Source organism: Motacilla alba, chromosome Z (assembly GCF_015832195.1).
Source record: "Motacilla alba alba isolate MOTALB_02 chromosome Z, Motacilla_alba_V1.0_pri, whole genome shotgun sequence".
NCBI lineage: Eukaryota > Metazoa > Chordata > Aves > Passeriformes > Motacillidae > Motacilla > Motacilla alba.
Window position 1 is genome coordinate 39,040,027 of NC_052046.1, and position 13,408 is coordinate 39,053,434.

At 36.7% G+C, this 13,408-nt stretch overlaps 1 protein-coding gene across 9 annotated transcripts in view; it reads right to left on the minus strand.

Moving 5' to 3' along the window:
- Nucleotides 1-13,408, minus strand: part of LINGO2 (leucine rich repeat and Ig domain containing 2) — a 493,424-nt gene that overhangs the window by 207,253 nt on the left and 272,763 nt on the right. The gene's annotated exons all lie outside the window — the stretch shown is intronic.

Consider the following 13,408-nt stretch of genomic DNA (forward strand, 5'->3'; position numbering starts at 1 on the left):
ATCACACTCTCACTTTTCATGACTTAGTCTCTTAGACATCTGAGAAGGTTTACATTAACATTTTTAATGGTCTCATGAGAGAGAATGAAATTCAACCATCTATCAAAACTCTTTTTGAAGCCTTCTTGAGAAAAAAACCAGCAGTGATACACAAAGAGATCTTTGTGAGTTAACTTATTTTTTTTAAATTGACACTCTAAGATAAAAGAGAAAGCCCTGCTTCTGGAATTACTTCACTACAGTGAAGATATTATAGGGAATGAGATCAAAGCATGCACACTCACAGAACCACACTGGCCTGATGTCTAACATTGCTACAGAGTTCAGCACAGGACATCTGCTTTTTTGGCAAGAATTTTGCAATTTCATCTGCTGTCTGTGCCACCATTTTCACACCCCAAATGTTTTTAAGCCTTCATAAATTTGCAATTGCAGTGGTAAATCCCAAGATTAGACTTCTTTACGTGCTCAGCAGTGCAAACTTTCTCTTATCTAAAATATCTAGTGGGAAAAAAAAAGTCTATTCCTCCTGGGAAAAATTCAAATAAAGAAAGTATTACTTTGTTTCCTAAAATTATATAACAAAGACATCAGCAAAACTCAGTGTTTTTCTCTCTTCTTTCCTTTGAGAACCAAGTCCCTTCTTGCTTCCTGTGGTCTGATAATGAAATGGAGTCTACAAAAATTTTCACTGAGCTGGAAGTTAAAATGAAGAATGTATGTTAAAAACTTTATCATAAAATAGGGACAGGAGAAAAACCCCCAGAATTCACAAAGTTTACTCTGGAAAGTGACAAAAGCTAACCTTTCTTCTCAAAATTATAAAATATTACCTTAGAAAATCTTGTAAATATAAGCTACATGGTGTTTAGTTTTGTTCATCCTAATTGGGAAAGAAAAAAAAAACAACAACAAAGCAAAACAACAAAAAAAACCCCCACAAAAACCATCATCCAGAGCTTTGTTGGGCGCAAGTGTTGTGTTTCTATGACTTCAGTGCTAATTTGTAACACCTACAGATTGAAGTTTCTACCATTGCACTAACTTTGATGGTATTCCCAAGCACTAAATCACTTCTAAACATTGTTTAGAGAATAAACAACCCTTTCATAAAAGTACTGAAATTATGATTTGATGAACACAGACAAAATAGATTTTAAATTACAGGGTTTCCACTTTATAAATTCTCATTATTTTTGTATATGCATGATTTCCCACGTCTAAAAGATGGTTCTAAAATACTTCACAGAAGAGTATACCCAAACACTATGTTTTTAGAAGTCATGCCTTCACAAAATTAGACATAATCATTTTTCAAATGAAGAAGATGACACTACATAGTCATACAAAGGAAGAATAAACTATTTATAAAGACAAAATTATAAGTTCAAACAAGGAAACAAGTCCAATAAAAGGAAATTAGGGAGAATCCCTGCATCTAGGGGGATGCATCAGCACAGAAGACATCCTGCTGGTGGACAAGCTGGTCTTGAGCCACACTTTGTTGCAAAGAAGTGTGAAGGAGCTACTTGGACTCATTGGGAAGAGGTTTGCTAGCAGGTTGAGAGAGGTGAGCCTTTCTCTCTGCTAAGTCCTGAGTCCAGCTCTGGACTTCCCAGTGAAAGAAAAACATGGATTTGCTGGAGTTAGTCCGTTGAAAGGCCACAAAGACAAGGAAAGGTGCTGCAGCATTTCTCAAACAAGAAGAGATGGAGACCTGCAAATTTTCATCCTGTAGAAGAGAAGTATCAGCAGCATCTTATCTGAGTGTAAATACCTGATGGGAGGACTGAAGGGCAAACCAGACTCCCAGAGTGGTGTGCATAGATGGGATAAGACATAATGGGCACAATTATAAACTCATGAAGTTTTCATCTCTAAACAAACAACAACAAAAAAATGTTTTCTACTGTGAGGGTGTTTGGACACCAATACCAACTTCCAAGGGAGGTTGTGTTGTCTCCATCTCTGGAGATATACAGAACTTGACAGAACACCCTACTGAGAAACTTGGTCCAGCTGACTGTGCTTTGAGCAGGGGATTTGGACGAGATAATGTCCAAAGGTGGCACCAAACTCTGTTTAAGTGATTTTGTGAAAGTGTACTCTCCATCCCTGTGTGCCATATATCAATAGGATAGATGTAGCAGCATGTGGCTACAATGACAAGATTGTATCCACGGAAGCCACAATCCGACAGCAGGGGAAACAGAGGAGACAAGTTTCTTCGTTGTTTAGCACGAGAGTCCATTTTATTTCCCCCCACCACCCAGTGCCGGGGGAGGGGGGGTGGGGAGGAAGGAGGTGGAGGCCCGGGAGCCGGAACAGAGTCCCAGAGAGCCGAGAGCAGAGGGAAAAGAGCAGTCCCGGGGACCGGGGTTTTATCAGGTGTCCCATGGGAGGAGTCTTAATATCAGATTACAGCCTTCTCAGAACGAGAAAGCTCCCCAGTTCCTCTGTTTATAAATTGGTTAAAAAAGAGGATTCTCGAAAATATGACCTAATGGTTTACAAAACTAAAATGAACATTATTAAGCTGAATTTACAGTAATAGAAAAGCATTTGAGACATAAATACAGAGGATAAAGTAACAGAAATTATGATACTGAATTAAATTAATAAATTTTGGTTAGTGGGTTAATAGTCCATTTTCCTTTGGCTTTTGATCTTCTCACCAGAAGGGATACTGTTCTTGGTCTCCTCTTTCACGAGGGGCACAGTCCTTAAGTGTTTGCTCTCGGCTTTAGTACTGGTAATGATGATGACTGTGACGCAAGGAAGGGTGAAAGCAGCAGTGGGACAGCTTGCAGCACATGGCAGGGCTCTGCCCTCTCCAAGGCTGCCCCGCTCCGCCAGGCCACCTCTGCCTCGCGTCTCCCGCGGACACAGCGGGGCCCGGCCCTCTCAGGGCTCGGCAGCCCCGCCTCGCCTCACAGGGCCGCGCGGGCCGGGCCGAGCCGGCTGCAGCCGCGCTGCAGGAAGGGGGAAAGGACAGAGAAGGGACAGAGAAGGGCAGGCACGGGACCGGAAAAGACGGACGTGGCGGGAAAGAGGGGATCTCAAAACCGCGTGGTCGTGCCATTTTGAGAAAGAGCACCCGGAACGGCATGGCCAGTGCCTTTCTAAACAGGGAGCGGGGGACATGGAAAGAGACGGGGGTGAAAGAGGACATAGGGTGGCGAGAGGACAGTAGCACTCCCGCGTCAGTCTGGACGGTTTCCAACCTTGTCCTCCTTCAGGGTAAGGGGGATGGGGTGGCAGACAGGCAGAAAGTGACAGAGGAGACGGTAGCAACTCCGAGCAGTCCTGGCAGTTTTCACTACTTGCCGCGCTCTTTGGACTAAAGGGTAAGGAAAGATACAGGCAGCTTCACAGATTCTGAAAAACGGGAGGGTTCACAGGAGGGACGACCACTGATTTAGGGCTGACACTGCATGCAAATCGTCCATAACCGTCCATAAATAGCCACTCGGGCTTTACGTTCCATAGGTGCAGCAGACGTGTCCGTAGAGTTGGTAAGAGTCCCGAGCATGGTCCTTTTTGCAGGCAGACTAGCTTCTTGTAGCTCAGTCTGCAGGTGAGTCACAGGGGTGCCGGTCGGCTTGTCCTCACTGGTTGCCCGCATTCTCCACCATTTGTAGCGGAGTGTTGCTATAGTGACCGATCGTATCCAGGGAAGCCACAACCGACAGCAGGGGAAACGGACGAGGCAAGTTTCTTCGTTGTTTAGCACGAGACTCCATTTTATTCCCGCCGCGACCCCGTGCCGGAGGAGGGTGGACAGGAGGCGGAGACCCGGGAGCCCGAGCAAAGCTCAGAGAGCCGAGAGCCGAGGGGAAAGAGGGGACCCGGGGACAGGGTTTTATAAGATGTCCCTTGGGAGGAGTGTTAATATCAGATTGCAGCCTCCTCAGAACAGGAAAGCTCCACAGGTAGATGACATTTTTTTTTTCTTCAGTTATATTTTTCAAGGAGATACTAGCACATCTAGAGACATGAAACATCTTTTTCCTTTTTTCACTCTATAAATATGGCCATAATCTTACATCCATACCATTCCAATATTTCACTTTAAAAGATGGTGATTTACATCCAACTGGAATTCCGAAAAGAAGTAAGTTTTGGTTTTCAATCTAGAGACTGTTTCTGGATTATTTTTTACACCTTCTCTTACCTATACTCCATTTTTTTCTGAATTTTATTATCCAGTAAGCCATATTTTCTACATATTATTGTAGGAAAGAAAACATGTATTTTTTTATTCGTTTAAATGTGTCAGAATTTAACAGAGCTGTGTGGATGTTTCTCAGGGATGGACAAGGAAAGCAAAGATAATATTTTCACAGAGAAATTCATGCTGAGGAGATCTCAGGATGTAATTATTTCAATATCCTTCTTAAAAAAAATCAAGTTAGATCAGCTTGCTCAAAACCTTGTCCATATAGATTTTGAAGACCTCCAGTGTATGAGTTTCACAACCTTGCCAGTCAAGGAAGGGACACCAAATTTGTCTCTATCACCAAGCTTTAAACTCAATAAATAATTTTATTTGGACAGAAAAATGGGCAATAATTTGCCTTTTTAATCACAGACTATAACTTTCTCTTGCAGGATCTGCAAATTAGTCTTTTGTTGGATTGCAGACATCCTGAAGTATCACAGATATATCCCTCTAGACAAGGCTATCTTCCTTAAACACAAAAACCTTATACAGAAAATAAACTTAAAATATTCAATTAGATAATTTCACAACATGGAGAAATATTACTGAATAGCTTTCTACCTTACATTATGATCAAAATCACACATATGTACATTATTCTAGATATAGCCATATTTGGATGTCTTTATCACAAAAGCACTTTAGAAGTTTGTTGATATAACATATCTAGAAAGATGACATAATACTGCCTTCAAAAAGAAGGCATATGACATACATTTTTCATTTAGCTAATTCTGAATTTTAGTTTTCTGGTTGTAGTACAGTTGGAAGATCAAAATGGAGAACTTTACAGTTTTTTTTTAAACAGTCAGAAATGGGGATGCATCTTTTACCAGTTAAAGTAATTTGATCTATATTATTTATAGAAAAATGCATTTTTTTAATGTTTTAATGAGTTATATACTGGACCAAACCTCAAATGAGGTAATGTTTTTAAAATTAAAGGACATCTCAAAAAGCTACACAATATATTTCTATTTTCTCAAATCAATAAAAGAAGTCAGTTCTTGTTACCAGAACATAGCAAATAATTTTTGTACACTGTGCTTGCCAGACAGTTTTAAGAAAGATTTTTCTTGAATAATGTAAGAAATTATTTTAAGATTTTTAGCTTGATTGGAAAGAGTTCAGAAATGATGCCACTTTCCCTTCTGATTTCCAGAAATTGTGTTTATTAAGGCACCTATGAATTATGCTAAAAAAAGTCTATTTTATTTTAATTATGTTTTTGGTTTTTAGATGCTTTTCACTTTCCTTTTTGTTTTCACTTTCCTGTTCCATCTTCACCATTTTTATTCTTAAGATGCTACTTTTGAATATTACATATTACACAAGGATATTTGGTTACATTGGTCCAACCCCAAATTTATATCTTGTCTGTTAACAATTTATCTTCAACAACAACAACAGAATCCTAAGCAAACCAAAAAACAATGCAAATTTATGTTGAACATTATCCAGAGAAAACAAAATGGAAAAATTTACACTAGATTACTTTTATATTGTTGCATTCTACATAACTAAAATACAGTTCAGTGTGTTTATAGTCAAGAAATGTGTACCTTCATTTTTGGCAAGCATAATGTGACACGAGATTGAAAAGGTTGTATACAGACTTAAGGGTTTGAATATACCTAAGTTATTTTATTTAGGAGCCTAAATGTGTCTGAGTGCTCTGGACCACCATGTTATGCTAAATTGTATCCATCCTGTTATCTTAGGTTTGCAGTTACAAGCACCTCTAGTTGTATCATTAGCCTTTAGTATCAGTACAGAGTGGAGTTGGGAAGTAGGCAAGGTTGCAAATTAACTAAAGTCTGTGTTTAGATATGTACTCTGCCTGGAAATCCGTTTAAATCTCATAGCAGTGCAGTCTGGTAAGACAGTAAATGGGGTTGGTAGCAAGGGTACTCTTGGTATCAGTAGCAACTATTTGCCAGGCTAGACCTTTGTTATCTCAATTGAATAAAATAATACAGCTTAAATAGAGATAGAAGGTCAATATGGCTGACATAGTTGGATATGTTAACTCTGTGGCAATATATTTTTGACACATTCTATAATCATACATGTTTTTTAATAAAACACATTGACTAGGGAAACCACTGTGCTTCCAAAGACACCAATTAAATAAAAGTGTAGATGAACATTCTAGACATTTATCTGCTGCATGTTAACAGTGACCACAAAACCAGCACTTGCTTTCTGTCTGCCATTACAGTGTCAAAACTTCAATATCTACCATACCCAGACACCATTAGTGCAAATTCCTGCTTCCTGGGAGATATCCTAGAACCAGTGCATTCTGCCATTCTTTTTATCATGGTTGACTATGTTTAGACTAAAGGTAGCCTAACTGAACTTGGACTAAATGCATGTGAAAGTGGTTATTCTTACCAGGCATGGCCTCTCATTTGATTTGAGAGCATATGATTTCAATTTTGTATATTGCTTTTGAGGTTGTACTACTTCTGTACACTTGAGACTTTACAATAGAATTGGTTGGAGGGAACTCCTGCATCCACAGAATTTATAATAGAGTTAAAAAGCAGTAGTTCTAAAATTTATCCCTGGGGAACCCCATTGGCAGCTGACCACCAGGCTGATGTAGCTCAGTTTCCTGTACCTCTAGCCTGACCCACCAGCCAATTGCTGACCCAATGTTGCATGGATTTGTCTAGCTGAGTGATGGATATTTTGTCCAGAAGGATGCTGTGCAAAAGAGTGTCAAAATCTTTGCTAAGGTCAAAAAACACCCTTGGTCAACTAGATGGGTGACCTTGTCATAAAAACAAATTAAGTATGTCCTGCAAGGTACTCCAATTGTGAGCCTCTGCTGTCTATGACTGGATATTCCTATTTATTTATTCCATATAAGACTTCCCAAGTCAGACTGAAAGAGTAACAAAGAACACCACCATTTCAACACTTGCCAGTGGATATTTTACCTCTCTTATCCGGAATTGTTCTAACATTCTTTGTTATAGAGGCTGTATTATATGAGAAAATGAGTTAAATAACAAATATTTTCAAAAAAACAAAAAAGACTGTAGACTGAATCCTAGCTATAAACTAGATATGTTTGTGCTTTCTTTTCTTGTGACCGGATGTGGAAATGAATCTTTCCTTGCTGTTTTAAAGTAAATAATAAGTGGTAAATTCCACTGAATTATGAAATCTACTGAAAAAAAAAACGTAACTTAAGATTTCTGCTGATAATTTTTTTAAGAGAGGAACCATATTTGCAGTAACATTTCAGTCTATTACAGATCATAAGTGTACTAAGTGTGTGATTTATTCAAATCAGTGAAAAAAGTGATCCAAAATAAATACACTGTGATTAACACATTTTATGCATCATTTTCTATGTGGCACTAAAGGCAAACACAACTTCTAGACTCTTAGGGGTAATGAAGGCTGGAAAGAGTGACCTGAAATGGTAGACTTCAGACTGCTTGCCTGCCTGAAATGAGCTCCCTCTTTTATTGTGCTGATTAAGTCCCACTCTAGCCAGGATTACACATTAGGGTTGTTTCAAACATATTATAAAAAGAAGAGATAACAGTGGAAGGAGGGATAAGTCAAGGTGGGGGACATGCCTAAACACAGGAAAAGACCCATGGAAAAGAAAATGGAGAAGCAAAAATCACTGTATGGGCCATACATTAAGCAGTGTTACTTAGAAGGCAGATAAGAACATAACAAACATTTCATAGATTTTGCATCAATCTTTCTGCTATGAAGATGCTGAAATATGAAAAGTTGATCATTGGCGAAAGATACTTGAAAAATTAGGAACTTTAGACCACCTGCTTTAGATATCTAAAATTCAGGAGATTCTTGCAATTCTTTTTCGTGCTTTTGATAGGGTTTTTGTTATATTGGGTGGTTTTGCTTGGGTTTTTAAACTCCTCTTGCTATCCTCTCTCCATCTATATGTTATGTAGAAGTGTAATTCAGCTTCTTCTGTGGAAAAAGTGAGAGACAAAAATTGTGGTAAAGTAGTCTGAGTCCAGACTGTACTTCAAATATGGTCTGCAGGATTCAAAGGATTCCAGTGATTAGTGTTGAAGGAAACTGGAAACAACTTGTATGCAAAATAATGGAGGTTATTTTAATTCTTTAAAACAATATATATGTATTTTCACTACTAACATAGAAGCCATCTACCTTCCAAGTAAGTTTACCAGTTTGAGGTTTCTTAAGTCTATTTCAGAGCAGGCTAAAGGGAAGCTATGATAAAGGAGATTTATGGTGCATCTGCTCACAGAACCTACATATGTAGAGGCTGCATTTGAAGAAGTACATGCCTTTTGAAGAAATACATGACTCTTATTTTGGTAAAGATAATAGAAACAAAATATGGCATTTGACATATTATCATGACTCATTCTTTTCCCCTGTCTTTCTTTGAAATGCTAAAATATTTAATAAAAATCACTTTTAGATAAATCGCTTTTTATATTGTAATTTTCAACAGGCTACCAAATTCAATGTACAGAGAGGAGGAAAGTGTGTCATAGCTACAAATTTATGGAATATCTTAGAAAAGTATCAACTTTCAAACATACCTTTCCAGGCTATACCTGGGGGGCAACAAGAATGCACTGAAATAATAGCTACTACTAATTGCAAAGTTTCAGACATAAATAATGTCTATTGGTCTCTGATGCATAAAAGTGCTCACATTTGTTTAAATGTAAACTTGCAATCCAGCCTGCAGATGTTAATGGGAACATTTGCATGCATAAAGCTAATCTGCTGCTAAATTAGCTACTTGAGTCAGCATTTAGTGCTGAAATTCCACTAGGATTCACAGTCTGAAAAAATTTAAGGCTTATTTTATATGTATTCAAGATAGCTAAAGTATGTGTTTTTCATGCAGTTCTCTCTCTCAGAAAGTGATCAGAAATACTCCTGGATCAAATATCTACTGGTAGATATTGTAAGTGACGCTTAAAGAAACACCAGCATTCAAGGTGACTGAAATATGTCAACACAGCTGGTGTGTGGAAAAACATCTGTTTTCTGAGCATCTCTAAGTATCTTGGAATGATGTGCCTACCCAACACCTGCCAGAAAACCTGCATAATGTATCATAATCCAGCCTAAGAACATACCATGCATACTCTGTAAGGAGTACAGGAATTCCATTCCATGATAGTGATAACACCACACTTAAGATTTGTTTTCCTTTGTCATTTAGACAAAGGACATGACAAAAGGTCTTTGTTCATGACAAGCAGCGACCTTTGAGGTTTAAAGCATCAAACCAGCTTGCACTGGCTGCAGTGTGCTTTCTTCATGGAATCAGGCTTCTTTTCAGGCCTCAACCCACTTGAATGGTAAAGTCATCATGACAGAATGTTGGAGCAGAAAATTCCCTGAATCCATGTATTTTTCCAATTTATGTGCAGGTGACAATAGAAGAGTGAATATTTAAGTAGTCAGATCATTGAATTTAAGGAGGAAATTAGGAAAAAGTATAGGCATTCTGCACAGACAATTTTAAATTTAAATATAATCAGGGTTATTTCATGTGATGCCCTAATTTCCAGGTATTTTCATGCCAGGGAGTTTGCCAGGTTTCCACTGGTGTTCCACCATTGCTTTATAACATAACTAGGAGAAATAAAACATGCATCCCTATGACTTTCCAGCTTGTGTCCCTCCACAGACAGCAGAAAATTCTGAGTGATCCTGACTACTACTATGACAGCTTTCTTTAGCTTGCAAACTTTATGGGTGGGGTACCAAACATGCTACCTGACATTCATTTACTCCCCTCAGAGATAAAATATGAACTCCTCATTTGGATTACTGAATTTTCTACGTCTCATTATTGTTCCCTCTAAGTCATCTGAATATACTTTTACTAGCATACATTACATTGTCAAGCAAATTGTAGAATCACAGAATTGTAAATGTTTGAAGAGATTTTTAAGGTCACCCAGTCCAACCATCCACCTGGCACTGCAGTGTAGCCCCATAACCACTCAACCACATCACCCAGCACCAGATCCGGGTGCCTCAAACACCTCCAAGGGATGGTGACTCCACCACCTTGCTAGCAATCTATTCCAGTGCCTGACCTCCCTGATGGTGAAAAATCTTTTTTTTAATTAAAAAAATGGAATATCCTCTGTAAATATGCATTACAAAGCCCAAAAAGAGCTTAATCCTCTTTCTACCAATCAGAAACAAAGAAAGCTAAAATTAGCAGCATTAATTTTAAAGATCTTCTAAAATTAAAAAAAAAAAAGATATCATTTTTGTTGGAAATAAAAATGCTCTTTTTCTCTTTTCCCACTAGTGATGAATAGTATACGAGAGGTAAGATTTACTATTCCTTAAGGAGAAGACACATATTATATTAGGTGTCTTTTTGTCTATTGCACATGATCACAATTTTATAATTAAAACCCCACTTTTGATTCTGATGAATTAAGAAGAGTTAGAGATGCGTGTGTATTTCATAGTGGTTTGGAAAGAAACCATTTTGATAAATGGAAGCATTGATTTAATGCTGGCAACAGCACTGAGTGAAATATAAACACAGAAATAGTAAACATTTTTAAGGTAGAACTACATTATCCTACCCTTGGCTAAATCTGATCACTAATGCAGTCTCCTAGAACTTTTTAGAAGTTTGAATGACTTACAAATAAACCTTTCTGTCAAGGTTCAGCCTTAATATATAAATGTACTTTAATGTTACAAATCAATTTTTGTGAACAAAAAAAAAAGTATTTTATTAAAGTGAAGATTTTCCAACACTTCAAAAGCATGTCTAAACCTACCTGTCTTCAGAATAGTGTATTAAATGGATACAATCTTTCTACAATATTATACTGAACGTGAGGTTGCTTAAGCATGAGGAGGACTATTTATAAGCGTAGCTTTTGTTATGGGTGATGGTTTCATGGCTTCATTAATAACCAAATAAACATAGAACTTTTTTTTTAAAAATTTTTGTTTTTAACAGACTTTTGATCCTACAAAGCTTTTTAGTAATGTCCAAAGCTCTTCAGGGATATCTCAGCTTGTTGCAAGTTGAAAATTACAGAACCAGTAAAATTAATTACAAAAGCATTAATAATGAAATAATGACCAAAACATGCAGAGGAAATCTGCAGGATATGGACAAGGATTACGGTTAAAATTCTGGTTTAACATAAGTTACTGACAGCTTAGACTTTGGCTTCCACTGGGGCTCCCCAGGGAAGTGGTCCCGGCACCAAACCTGACAGAGCTTAAGAAGTGCTTGGACAGTGCTTGCAGGCACAAGGTGTAACTCCTGGGGCTGTCCAGTGCAAGGCTAAGAGCTGGACTCTGATGGACCATAGGGGTCTCTCCCAACTCAGGATAGTCCATAATTCTGTGCCTTCTGGTTATTATTTAGATCAAATGACTCATTGTAAGATTTGGAAAGAAAGACTACCCTAGAAGTTTGGAGGAATAGTCTTTGTGACAAATGACATCCCTTTCATTTTTATTTCAGCTAAAGTTTTGAAGTGTTTTCTATGCTAGTATCTTCCAATCTCAGGTCTACTTTTACCTTTTTTTTTTTTTTCCCTTGTAATTTTTGCATGCCACTTATGGAAATTTCTAAGTTAATTGTAATTTTTCCTGCCTTCAGTTCACATTAAGAACTGCATAATTTTCTAGCTTTCTTCAATCTAACTGATAAAGTAATCTTTCCTTTCCAAGAAATACTGCCACAGATTGTTCTGAGACTCTGAAATTAGTCTTGCCTATACCAAAACCTGTGAGGCAGCAAGTGCTTTGAAACAAAGCAAGACAAAATAAACGTCAAATACCAAAATCCATGTTTTTTGTCACACAGAAAGACTTTTCAAGATCATATTTTCATTGTTCACTGTTCCTATTTTTTTCACAGTGTTAAATATCACAGGATATAAAGGGGAAAATAAAATAAAATAAATAAAAACAAAAGTCAAGTTTTCAGTTATGTTCTATCCACTTAAAAAAAAAAATCCTTCTACCTAACAAGTTGATTACTAGTTCACAGAAAGTTTTAAAAAGCTGCACTGATTGTTCAAGTTTCCAAGTTACTATGAAAATCAAAACTTCAAATTAGTAGCATATTAAAAAAATCCACAGAGAAATCTGGATTAACTCAATTAACTCCAATTTCTCTAATATAACATAAAATTTCCCTAAAATTTTCTGATATATCCTTTAGTCCTCTTTGAAAAGTGTATTAGTCTGTTATATCATAATTTAAACTGTGACGTCAAGTCTTAGCTATCTTTTTACTGCTTTTTTGCTCTGTTTTATTTTTTTGCAGCAAAAAAATGAAATCATATTCGTACTGAAAGAAAGAATGCATACATGTACAGGAAAACATGGTTCTACTATTGAATCTACATTTTTGTCCCTTCTTTGTAATTGTTATCTATCTGTAATGCTTGAAAGCTGTTATTGCTCAATACCTGTGATTAACTGGATTACTGATAGTTGAAGTGCCATGGAATATAGGTAATTCACACTACATACACATATATATAGGGATTATATATACTATATATATACTTATTATAATATATATATTATATATACATACATAACATTTATATTACACTTATATTAAATATATATATTTAGATATAAATACTAACAGGAGATTATATTCTATTAATTATATTGTATTCTATTAGGTATATTATATTATATTACCTTATACATCTCAATTTTGAATCTGTGTTTCTGATACAGTGGGAGAGCTCTGAAGTGCAGGAGAATCAGAAGACTGCATTCAAAATTGAGCAAAACCCTACAGAATTGCCAAATAAACAGTGTGAAATTCACAGACATAGAGATAAAAAATCAGGAAAATTTGTGCTATAATTTTCTTCTGCAAAAATGCCTTAAAATTCTTTCAACCTTTTAGCATAGATTTTATTCATTTTGGTAAAATCTTTATGCAGTTTTTTCTGAAATTCTGGCCTGCTTTGAAGGACCACAGATTCTCAGATTACAATAATCTTTAAAAATCTGCTGATATTATAGTATTTGAAAGAAGAGCTAAAGATAAATACCAATGTTAAAGTAAAATAAAAATAAAATAAAATAAAATGTTTCACATAGCAAAATGTAGAATCATAGTATCATTTAGGTTAGAAAAGCCTCCAAGATTATCAAGTCCACCCATCAATTTACTTT